General features: G+C 46.2%; 1 protein-coding gene across 1 annotated transcript in view; it reads right to left on the reverse strand.

Moving 5' to 3' along the window:
• Positions 1 to 1,534: 1,534 nt before the first annotated feature.
• The window catches only part of LOC123763246 (Enoyl-CoA hydratase, short chain 1), a 193,214-nt gene continuing 181,677 nt past the window's right edge, over positions 1,535 to 13,071 (reverse strand). Inside the window, 1 exon segment of the mRNA XM_045750353.2 lies at positions 1,535 to 1,926. The gene's annotated coding sequence lies outside the window, so the exon portion shown is untranslated.

Consider the following 13,071-nt stretch of genomic DNA (forward strand, 5'->3'; position numbering starts at 1 on the left):
TGGTCGCCCACCCCATGAGCCTGGGTAAGAGAAGTCGTGTCGTCATCCATGCAGCAAACAATATCAAAAGTTTGGGACCTGGAACCAAGGGATACCACCTACCAGGGAAGCCAGGGAGGCCGAGCACGGGTCAGTGCAGGAAGGGTGCGTCGTCCCCAGCAGTGCTCCCCCTTTTCAACAGGGGAGTCCTACTACATCGTCCATTCTCCCACACTGGTGCTAAGACCCCATTCCCCCTATCTCCCCAGCCTGGACACCCAACCATTCACTCAGGGCGACCCCTCACAGGCCAACCCATTCTCGCACTTTCTTACAGTCAATATTGACTTATTAAATACGTGCATATGTGTCATACTAAACATACTAGTTTACCTTGAAAAGCTTCATAAAAAACACCGACCTTACCTAACCTTCTTAGTATGTTAAGATAAGCATCTTATTGCTTATTACAATTATTACTTAACCTATACCTATAATAAGTTTATATAGGTTTAATATAGGACTTAACCTATACCTATAATAAGTTAAGTAATAATTGTAATTACGAAGCAATAAGATGCTTATCTTACCATACTAAGAAGGTTAGGTAAGGTCGGTGTTTTCTATGAAGCTTTTCAAGGTAAACTAGTATGTTTAGTATGTCACATATGCACGTATTTAATAAGTCAGTATTGACTATATGAAAGTGCGAGAACGGGTTGCACAGGCTACCCCTCCAGCGGGTGGTCTGATAGCTCACAAGGCCCCTACGTGGTGACCCTCAGCACGTGCACCACCCAAGGTGGGGGCAGGAGAGGGGGCAAAGGCAACCCACACCGGCCCCAGAGAGGTGTACACGAGCCCCTCACCACGGAGGGGCCCCTATCTGATCGGATGGTCTCGTACTGTTATTTTCCTCTGAATATGGCTATGCAATAGCTCAGGGTGGCTCTCTGCTTCTGCTACAATGTCATTTTCAAACTGCTGCCTCTGTACTATATAGTCCCTATATTTTTTCTATGCCTTTTTGCCTTCTTTTCCTCCTTATTCTGTTGAACATGGATTTGCTGTGTTTCTTCGTCAACTTCTCTTGTGAGAGGTACGAATTGTTCTGTTGCTTTTTTTCATTTTTGTGCTACGAGTATCATTTAATCTGCTGATTTTCCTTCCATTCAGTCTCCCACTGACCCTCCTGCAAACAGTCCCTAACCTTCTGTATTTTTTCATGTTCCGTGTCCTATTCCCAATTTGCTCTCAGCTCTTTAATATATTCAAACACAATAATGTAGTGGTCACTGGCTTCTAGTGGCACCTCATATTTAAAGCTCTCTACACCTTCATTTTGAGTAAACACCAGGTCTAGCGTAGCTGGTAGATCACCACCTCTTTCTCATATTCACTCCTTGATATGCTGCATGGTTGAAGTGTTTGCAGTGTCCACAAATCTTGTTCACCTTGTTTCATCTTCAATAATTAAAATACCACTGTGTCAGGATCTTTGCTCTGGCTCTCCTTGTTACTGTGGCAAGCCCTTGCAGGAAACAGAAGCACAACATTCATGTTTACAAATTTAATGGTAAACTTACATTTAGTAGCGTACATGATTTAAACATCACACCAAAAGTTCCTCAGATAAAATTGCTGTTATATACATTAAACTTATTAGTACTTTTATGTACATAATTATATATGACAGTATGGTAAATAACAGTATGGTAAATAAATGTAAATAACAAATTTTACTATGCATATAAAGCTTTGTTAGTAACCATTTATCTGTTCAGTGTTCCAATTTATTATGCAAGCTATTAGAAATTACATATGCAACACTCAAGTTTGCACTTCCTTAAATAATTTTTTGCAGAGCAGTACTGTATTCTAATTTGATACTTTAATATTGCTGCCCATTATAAACAGTCTAACTCTGCTGGACATGCCTCTTCTCTTCTGAAAAGAAAGAACATTAGTATTAGCTATGACACTTTTTCAAATTTATCCTAGTTTATGTAAGAAATATTTCATGGGCAAAATCTGAATTTTTTTTAGAGAAATGGAGAGGTTTCTGCAGAAACAGCCAAGTTGAGATGAATATGCAGCTTCCAAACTGCTGCCAGCCACTTTACCAATCAAGTTACCATGAAGTAAGCAAGCAATTATCAAAAGAAGGCACCAAACTGGGAAGGCTATATAGCACCATCAAATGTGCGGGATAATCAGAGGGCGCTAAATATCACCAAGGATGCCAATACGAGAACAGAAACGCATAAGGCGAACGATATCAAAAGTATCTGAATCACCAAGAATACTATCAAGGGACAAGCGACAGTGGGGGACGATCGGAAAACAAAACACACCCTTGTCCTGGAAGTCAGGGCATTCAAAAGGATATGCACGACCGTAAGAGGGACAATGCAATTTGGACAATAAGGCGCAGGGCGGTGCTCCATGTGACCATGAGTTAAGCGAGTATGGTCAATACGCAACCTCGCCAGAGCCGTTTCCCTTCGCCGTTTACGGTGGTAGGAAGACGGCCGCAAGGACACACAACTCTTAAGTGTACGCAGTTTGTTTCCAGTAACCGAAGACCAACAAGCCTGCCAACGGGTATGGATGGAGGAATGGATAACCGGGTAAAAATCGGAATAAGGAATACTGTACCTTTACGAGAGATGGGACAAGAGCGGACAGCTTCGCTGGCGGCAGCATCCGCACGCTCATTTAAAGAGACACCAACATGGCTTGGAACCGAACAAAACTCAACCGACTTAAATTTACTGTGAACAAGAAACAGCCAATGCTGGATCTCAACAACCACTGGATGAACCGGATTAAAGGACCCGAGAGCCATGAGGGCACTACGAGAGTCAACAAAAACTACAAAGGAAGATTGACCATGAGAAAGCAGGAGAAGAAGAGCATAGAGAATAGCATAAAGTTCCACTGTGAAGATGCTAGTCTCCGGAGGTAAGCAACACATATAAGTGCAATCAGGAAAAACAACGAAGTAGCCTACACCGTCTGCAGACTTAGACCCATCGGTGAAGACGGAAACGGAGCAGGAGTGAGGAGAAAAGTGCTCAAGGAAAAGGCGTTTTAGAACCGCTGGAGGGGTAAAAGCTTTAGTGATGTGGGTTAAGGATGTACAAATCTGCGGAAGGGGGACTCTCCACGGGAGCAAAGAAGGAACAACATGAGGAAAAATATTAGAAATACGAACTGAAAGAGAATCCTGTAAGCGAGATAACCGGACAGAATGAGGGAGGTGGTGAAGAGAAACAGGAACAGCAGGAGGGGCAAAAGTTAAAGCACGACAGAGGCGAGAGGAAGGATATTGCAAGGACCGCGTAAGATAGCAAAGGCAGTAGCGATCACGGCGGTCCTAGAGATATAGGAAGCCAGTGTCAACATACAAGCTGAGGACGGGAGTTGATCGAAAGGCACCAGAACTGAGGCGCAACCCAGTAAGGTGCAAAGCATCAAGACGGCGAAGAGTAGACGGAGAAGCAGATGAGTAAGCAGGGCAACCATAATCGAGCTTAGACAGGACGAGAGAGGAATGAAAAACGAGTAGAGTGCACCTATCTGCTCCCCATGACGTATGGGACAATACCCAAAGGAGGGCCAAGGGCTTTAGTGCATTCAACACGGAGGTAAGAGACATGGGGCGACCAAGACAAATGAGTGTCAAAAATCAACCCCAAAAGCTTAGCAGAATCCTTGTACACAATGGGGTGACCACAAAGCGACAAAGATGGACAAAGAACGACACGCTTACAAGTAAAAGTCATAGCACAAGTCTTAGAAGTAGAGAACCTGAAGCCATGATTGGTGGCCCAAGACGACACGGCATCAATCGCAAGTTGAAGCCGGCATTGAAGGAGAGGTGAATCATCACCCCTGACAGCAAAGGGTGAGATCGTAGACATAGAGAGCGGAGAAGACGCCTGAAGAAAGAGAGGAAAGAAGACCATCGAGGGCAACCAGAAAAAGAGTAGTGCTCAGAACACTACCATGTGCACACCTTCGTATTGCTGAAAAGAGGCAGATGACCATGCAGGCCAAAAGAATGATGTTGGGATAGAATATGATATCGCCAAGTGGTGTCGTAAGCCTTCTCCAGGTCAAAAAGGACGGTAACAACGGAGGTCTTCGCAGCAAAAGCAGTACGAATATAGACCTCCAAATTCACCAGGACATCTGTTGTGCTGTGGCACTTGCAGAAACCAAATTGAGAAGGAGAGAGGTGGTGATGGTGTTCTAAGAACTACATCAGACGAACGTTAACCATACGTTCAAAAAGTTTACAGACACAACTTGTGAGGGCAATAGGGCGAAAGTCCTTAGGGGATGTTCCCAGAGACCCTGGTTTATGAACAGGGACGACAACGGCATCGAGCCAGTCCTCAGGGACTGACGACGACTCCCAGATCCGATTATACAGACTCAGTAAATACTGAGACGTGCACGGAGGGAGATGGCGAAGCATCTCATAATGAATGCCATCGGATCCCGCCGCCGTAAAGCCGCATAGGGCCAGGGCAGACCGAAGGTCAGAGAGAGAGAAGGGATCGTTATAGGGAAGGCGAAGAAGAGTACAGAAATCCAGAGGACAAGATTCAAGGACAGATTTACGAAGAAGGAAAGATTGGGGAAGATGAAAACCAGAGCTAACAGAAGAAAAATGGGAACCCAGTTCGGTAGCGACCTGCAACGAGTCCGCCACAAGAGTACCACGGAGGTGAAGGACCGGTGAGACATCGGGAACGAACTTACCCGCTATCTTGTAGATACGCTTCCAGATCTGTGGCAGAGGAGTTTCAGACGTAATGGTGGGTACATAAGATGCCCAACATTCACGTTTAGCCGTATGGATGGGGCCACTGCATTTTGCCTTCCGAAATAAAAGAAAAGAATCGGCTGTCTGCCGGCGGTGGTCTCTCTTCCAGGCTGCATGCTTACAGTGGACAGCCCGTGCACAGTCTGTATTCCACCAGGGAACACACTTCCGTGGGCCCCGATAGGAAGAGCGAGGAATAGAGCGGAGGGCAGCGTCGAAGACAGTGTCATGAAAAAGGAGGAGAGAGCGAGTAAGAGGCAGAAGGGAGAGGTCAGAGAGAGCAGCATGGAGGGTAAATAGGTACCAGTCTGCCTTAGCAAACTGCCACCTAAGGAAGGAGAGGGGGAGGGTGAAAAGAGAAAAAGGTAACAAGGATGGGGAAATGGTCACTGCCATGGAGGTCATCTTGAGGTTATCTTGAGATGATTTCGGAGCTTTTTAGTGTCCCGGCGACCTGGTCCTTGACCAGGCCTCCACCCCCAGGAAGCAGCCTGTGACAGCTGACTAACACCCAGGTACCTATTTTACTGCTAGGTAACAGGGGCATAGGGTGAAAGAAACTCTGCCCATTGTTTCTCGCCGACGCCTGGGATCGAACCCAGGACCACAGGATCACATGTCCCGCGTGCTGTTCGCTCGGCCGACCGGCTCCCTCAAGAAACTGCCACATGAAATCTAAGTAAAGAGAAGACGAGCAAAGAGAAAGATCAAGACAGGAAAGGGTGCGAGTCCAAGAGTCCAAATGCAGTGGGCTCACCAGATTTCAGAAGAGACAGGGAAGAAGAGAGGATGAACGGCTCAAGAAGGCGACCCTGGGTGTTCGTCAAAACATCACCCCAAAGAAAATGACAACAATTGAAATTACCTAACAGGAGCACAGGCTCCGGCAAGGAGTCCAGTGGGTATTTCAGGTCGGGAAGAGAAAGCGGAACACTCAGGAGGAGATAAATGGAACAAACGGTGTACCATTTCCTCACAAAGATACGAGCAGAACAATGGAGAGGCGAAGGAAAAAGTAAGGGGACAAAGGGAACACCAGAGCGAATCAAGAGAGCAGAAGAGTTAGGAGCCCAGCAACAGCTGACGGGGGGGGGGGGGGGGAAGAGAAAGGAATAGCCACAAAAGCGACCAGGACGAGCACCAAGCATCGGCTCTTGGAGACAGACAAAGGGGCGAAAACTGCAAAATCAGAAGTTGGAGTTCAAGAAAATTGGCGTAATAACCACATACATTCCATTGAAGAATAGACATCGACAAGAAGAGGAAGGCCAGCAACAAAGAACAACGAAGAAACAAAGGCAAAAAGGGAACACAACATGTTAAAGAAGCACAGGGTCAGGGTCAGTGAAGTTGGGGTTAGAGGGCATTGGTAAACTGAGTAAAGGAGGAGGGAAGGTGGCTAGAGGACCGACCAGGGGCGGACGAGTAGGGTCCGGAGAAGGAAGGGAGGGGGGATAACCGAGGGTCAAGGACAGCAGCAGGAGGGGCAGAAACCAGGGGATGCACCTCGGCAAAGGCAACAACCGAGAGGGAAGCGGGGGCCAAAGATACCTCCATAGCAGGAACAGGGGGCGTAACCACTGAAATGGGAGGGGATGGAGCGAGAGTCAGAAGTAGGGGGGCGAGGAAGAAAGGGAAGCCTTTTTACCCGCCGGGGAGGAGGAAGGAGAGGAGCCAGGCTTACGCTTCTGACTCAGAGACAGGTATCCCAGCAACTACATACTGGGCTGGTTGATACCTGGTTACCTGGTTTATGGGGTTCTGGGAGTTCTTCTACTCTTCAAGCCCGGCCCGAGGCCAGACTTGACTTGTGAGAGTTTGGTCCACCAGACTGTTACTTGGAGTGGCCCACAGGCCCACATACCCACCACAGCCCGGTTGGTCCGGCACTCCTTGAAGGAAACAATCTAGTTTCCTCTTGAAGATGTCCACGGTTGTTCCTGCAATATTTATGATGCTCGCTAGTAGGACGTTGAACAACCGCGGACCTCTGATGTTCATACAGTGTTCTCCGATTGTGCCCATGGCACCTCTGCTCTTCACTGGTTCTATTCTGCATTTTCTTCCATGTCGTTCACTCCAGTACGTTGTTATTTTACTGTGCAGATTTGGGACCTGTCCCTCCAGTATTTTTCATGTGTATATTATTTGGTATCTCTCTCGTCTCCTTTCAAGTGAGTACATTTGGAGAGCTTTGAGACGATCCCAATAATTTAGGTGCTTTATCTCGTCTATGCGTGCCGTATATGTTCTCTGTATTCCCTCTATTTCAGCAATCTCTCCTGCTCTGAAGGGGGAAGTGAGTACTGAGCATTACTCAAGATGGGACAACACAAGTGATTTGAAGAGTACAACCATTGTGGTGGGATCTCTGGACTTGAAGGTTCTCGTAATCCATCCTATCATTTTTCTGGCCTGACGCTATACTTGCTTGGTTATACTCCCTAAATGTTAGGTCGTCGGACATCATTATTCCCAGATCCTTGTCATGTTGTTTTCCTACTATGGGCTGATTCGATTGTGTTTTGTACCCTGTATTATGTTTAAGATCCTCATTTTTACCGTATCTGAGTACCTGAAATTTATCACCATTAAACGTCATGTTATTTTCTGCTGCCCAATCGAAAACTTTGATAAACTACAAACAGATATTAACAATGTCTTCAGCAGAGGTAATTTTCATGCTGATTTTTGTATCATCTGCAAAGGATGACACGAAGCTGTGACTTGTGTTTTTGTCTATATTTGATATGAGAATATGGAACAGCAGTGGTGCAAAGACTGTACCTTGAGGTACAGAGCTTTTAACTGCGCTTGGACTCGATTTTACTTGATTGACTGTTACTCTTTGTGTTCTGTTCGACAGAAAATTGAGTATCCAGGGTCCTACTTTACCAGTTATACCCATTGACCTCATTTTGTGTGCAATCACTCCATGGTCACATTTGTCGAATGCCTTTGCAAAATCTGTGTATACAACATCTGCATCATGTTTTTCCTCTAATGCCTCAGTGATTTTGTCATAGTGGTCAAGTAGTTGTGAGAGGCATGATCTACCTGCTCTAAATCCATGTTGGCCTGGATTGTGGAGGTCATTGGTTTCCATGAATCTAGTGACCTGACTCCTGATCACTCTCTCAAATACTTTTATTATGTGGGACGTTAGTGCAACTAGTCTATAATTCTTTGCCAATGCTTTGCTACCACCCGACCGGCTCCAGGGAGCCGGTCGGCTGAGCGGACAGCACGCTGGACTTGTGATCCTGTGGTCCTGGGTTCGATCCCAGGCGCCGGCAAGAAACAATGGGCAGAGTTTCTTTCACCCTATGCCCCTGTTACCTAGCAGTAAAATAGGAACCTGGGTGTTAGTCAGGTGTCACGGGCTGCTTCCTGGGGGTGGAGGCCTGGTCGAGGACCGGACCGCGGGGACACTAAAAAGCTCCGAAATCGTCTCAAGATAACCTCAAGATAACCCTTGTGTAGAGGGGCAATGTCTGCTGCTTTAAGCGCATCTGGTATCTCTCCTGTGTCCAAGCTCTTCCTCCACACTATACTGAAGTGCCTGTGCTATTGGCACTTTGCATTTCTTTGTAAATATTGAATTCCATGAGTCTGGACCCAGGGCTGAGTGCATGGGCATATTGTCAATTTCTCTTTCAAAATCTGCCACGCTCGTGTTGATATCAATTATATTTACAGGTGTTTGAGTATCATTCATAAAGAAATTGTCTGGATCTTCCACTTTCATGCTGAGTATCGGAGTGCTAAACATGTCCTCATACTGCTTTTTTAGGATTTCACTAATTTCTTTGTCATCCTCAGTGTATGAACCTTCACTAATACGAATAGGTCCAATACTGGCAGTGGTTTTTGCTTTTGATTTAGCATATGTGAAGAAATATTTTGGGTTTTTCTTTATTTCTTGAATTGCTTTCTGTTCTAGTTGCCTTTCTTCAGTCTGATAGGAATGCTTCAACCTCTGTTCGATTTCTTCAATCTCCCTTCTTTAAATTATTTCTTCTTTGTATGGAGAGTCGTGTCTGCTTCAGCATTTCCGTTAATTTCTTCCTTCTTTTGTAATGTCGTCTGCGTTCTCTTTCTGCGGGCAACGGATTCCAGCGTCTCAACAGAAGCTGAACGTGAGCATACACGACGGCCGTTGGGAGAGCGATGGACATCAGTCCGTACTGACAGGCGGCATGGAGAGCCAATAAATGGAGGAGAAGGATGGTAAGGAGGATCGGAGGGAGACGAGGAAGAAGACAAAGGAGACATGACATACCGGGCAGAAAGAAGGGGAACCCCAGACAGAGGACCAGGAGGGGGACCCTTCGGGACAGAACTCAAAGGAATAGAGGAGGGGGCAGTGGGCGTATCAGGGTCCAAGGCCTGGAAACAGTTTTGAGTCTGAGGAAGGTGGGAACGATGAGAAGAGGAAGAGCGCAACATGCGAGCACAAGAGACATTAGCATAAGGTGGGAGCCGGCGAACTTGGCGCCTCCCCTCAGGAAAAGATAAACGCTCCTGGTGCTTCAAGTTGAGGATGGCTGCCTCAAGCTTGTAATGTATACACGCACGGGAGAAGGTAGGGTGAGCCTCGCCGCAACTGAGGCAGCGAGCCTGGGGAAGAAGTCCACTCCAACTTAAGAGTGACCTTCTCCCCCACACAAAGGACAAAGAGAGTTTTCCAGAGCAGCGGAGGGCACCATGCCCAAACCTCCAGCACTTATTACAGAGCCGAGGAGAGGGAATGTACTCCTGGACGGAGCACCTGGCACCAGCAAGAATGACAGAGGGCAGAAGGGTCTTACCATCAAAGGTAATCTTCACAACCCGAAGGGGTTGACGGCGACGACCACGAGGGGGCCGAGTAAACGAGTCTACCTGGAGGGCAGAATGGCCCTGGGCATCGAGGATATGACGAATATCTTCGTGGCAGTCCTGGAGATTCTGAACACCGGTAGCAACATGGGGTGGGAGGAGAATAGTGCCAACACTGGCATTCAACCGAGCGTTCTTGGAGACCCGAACAGGGGTCTCGCCAAGGCAGGACAAGGCGGCCAAGCGGGAGGCTGCATCCTGAGAAGGAGCAGCAACGACACGTGTATCGAGACTGGTGGGGTGGAAAGTAACAGAGGCATAGATAGAATCAACAAGGTGCTTAGGGAGGGAGAAATCGTCATGAGGCGCATAATCAAGAGGGAGGAGATCAAAGTATTTGGCCCACGAAGCGGGACCAAACAAGGCATGATACGCATCAATATGGGAAGGAATCGAGCGAGTGCGGCCGTGTCGATGACAGCGTTGAGAACCCCCCAGAAAGAGAGGGGGTTTAAAAGGCGCAGTAGTCACAACTAAAGACCGAGCCGTGGCAGGGGACGAGGTGGTCACCACAGGGGGCTTGGGACTTGACCCAACCACAGAGGAGGGAGGGGAGCCGAGAGGAGTAGTCGGAAAGGTCAAAGGAGGAGCAAGGTCGGGGCCCAACCCAGTGGGGGCTATAGAGCCCAGGTCCTCCAACAGGGTCCAACTCGGGGGCTTGGTCGCCCCCCCACGAGCCTGAGAAGGTAAAAGAGGAACAGAATTTGACGTAAATATGAAAAGAAAAACATTCATTCATGAATGCGCCCCTATACCCACTATGGAGCCACAATTAGAGGCAGGACACCCAACAAGAAGCTATTGCCGATCATGTCGGGGCACCCCTACGGATGCGTCGTGAGTATATGCCCCATAAACCTCACCTTAAGAACCGTTAGTCCAGTCGAGATCGGGTTTAGTGACGAAAGGAGGATTGACAATAAAAGGTTCCTCTCGCTCTCTATGTTGGGTACTACAGATCTACGGGTGCAAGTGTATGCCTCCTCAAGCACCCGAGCGTCAAAATAGAAGTAGTCCTAAAGGAATAACCAAAACAAGCAAAAGGTCGGCAGGAAACGACAAGCAGATAGGAGAAGAGTGGGGAGAAAACCGAAACATAAGGAAAAGTGATCCGGCACAATTGGAGAAGACAGCAGCAGGAGCATAAGGCCATAAAAGGACAGAGGACTGTCCTATGGCGCATCACACTCTGGCAGCCAATCACCAAGTCCCCTCACGGCGCCAATGGGCCGGACGAGGAGGGGGTACCACTAAGTAATTACAGTAATTATCCTCTGTTGTCTTTCGAGACCAAATTTGCATGTGCCGCCTACCTCTAAAGGCTAGCATCTTCACGGCTGTACTGTATGCAATCTTGTATACCCATCGTCGATTGTTTTCCGTCATCAGCATTCTTTCATCATTCTGGTTAACGCTCATAGTGCTCACATGGCATTGGAGTCATTTAATCCTATACATCCTGTGGTAGTCAAAATCCAATCTTGGCTGTTTTTAATCTCTAGCAAATTTAACCCTTAGACAGCAGTTATTATCAATTGTTAACCACTTAACTGCGCCAACCAAGTATTCTCAGTTGGTGGGAAACTGCGTTGAGAAAACTCTTTTAACCATTTTACCCTCTTTGTACCCATTTTAACACTTTCGCGCTTTATATTAGAGATAACTCGTCACTGGTTTTTCTTACGATTCCGCATAACTGCCTACTTTTCTCGTCAATCGAAAAAATATTTCTATAAATTCCATTTTTTAACCGAAATGGATAGGGATACTTTTGTTTTGTAGAGAATTTATTTGCGAATTTTTTGGTACCAGAATGAATATTATATCACATAAACTTCTATGAGTAAAAAAAAAATACACAAAGTATGTTTGGGGGTGTGGCGAGCGTGTGGCAGTGGGTTCCCTTTAGCCGTTGATATATCCAACACGTGGGAAATATTTGTTTATGTATATGTCTGTGTAGGGAATTTTACTGCGATCACTGTCATACAAATTATAAAATGTTTCAACAAGTATAAACATGACAAACATCAAACGAACGAAAACAATGCGTTCGTTTCTGCCGCGAACGCATACTGAGCGACGTGGTTCTATATTTGGCGCTTCTCTTACACATGCTTTGTACCAATGTTATACAGTTCATCTTATAGAAAATTTTATTGCAAACACATTGGTATAAAAAAGAAATACGTACATAGAAAAGTAGGGTCAGGAAACTTATAAACTTTCCAAGCATGATTTCCCCCCTGTGTTTTCGCCAGTGCGCTCGCGGCTAACTACTCTCCACTTCACACACTCTTGCGGGTGGGCAATTACCTATATTAAACATTCATATGCATATGTCCGTGTAGAGAATTTTATTGCAATTCCAATGATACCAAAATTAGCGATGTAGGACAACTGTAGGCTTCACAACCATTAAGAAAGTGGAAACATTTTGTTGCTGTTTGGCGCTCTCGGCGAGTGATCTGCATAGTTTTTTATTTGGTGTTGATACTCCTTATGCTTGGGCGGCATTTTATAGGTATGCTCTTATAGACAATTTCATTGCGAACACAGTGATACCAAATTTAAATACGTGCGCCTTCAATTATTGTCAGGACAGTCAAAAGAGTGTACACTTTTTCGGTCTTACCGCGTAGGCGCGCGAAGTGCCGAAAGCATCTGGGGTATTGTTTTTTTTTTGAGCGCCGAGAGCGCGAAAGTGTTAAATGTGTGCGCGGTTGGTTGTGTACGAAATGGACTCTTAGGACCTCCAGTGAGAGGCAGTCATCTTGGAAAAATTCCCAGAATGCCCTAGGGCTGCTGGGTGGGTTAGTACTGAGTAAGCAACCATGGGTGGCACACGCGCCTCAGGCTCCAAAACACCTTTCCGAAGCGGTGTGTAAAGATCGCACTGTCGGTGAAATTCAAACCTTATTGTATGAAGAACATGATGGTCATAATATTGAAGCTAAGCGCAATAAGGACCTAACACAAAGGTCGGATGCAAGTGATACAGCACCTATGAGGACGATACAGCGAGCGTATCCAGTTGTAACTCTGAGCGTCACCCTTGCCCACCTATGCTATCTCCAATTTATTTAAGATGACACATAGATGAATCGTTTTCTGCGTTCAGTGATGATGCATCTGATATAAGTAGCATAGATGAAGTGTTAGTGGTTTCCATGGTGGTGTTTTCCATAGATATTTTCAAGAATAGCTGAATCTCTTCTTGACTGACAGACACTCTTTGAGGCTAGCTGAATCTCTTCCTGTGTGTGACCTTACAAAGCGATCTTTTCAAGACTACCTTACAAATTTATCTTTTCCTGTAATCTTTTCAAAACTACTTTATGTTTTACAAGCTTGGCTACATACCACCTACAGGT

The sequence above is a fragment of the Procambarus clarkii genome, chromosome 49 (genome assembly GCF_040958095.1).
Source record: "Procambarus clarkii isolate CNS0578487 chromosome 49, FALCON_Pclarkii_2.0, whole genome shotgun sequence".
NCBI classification, from domain to species: Eukaryota; Metazoa; Arthropoda; class Malacostraca; order Decapoda; family Cambaridae; genus Procambarus; species Procambarus clarkii.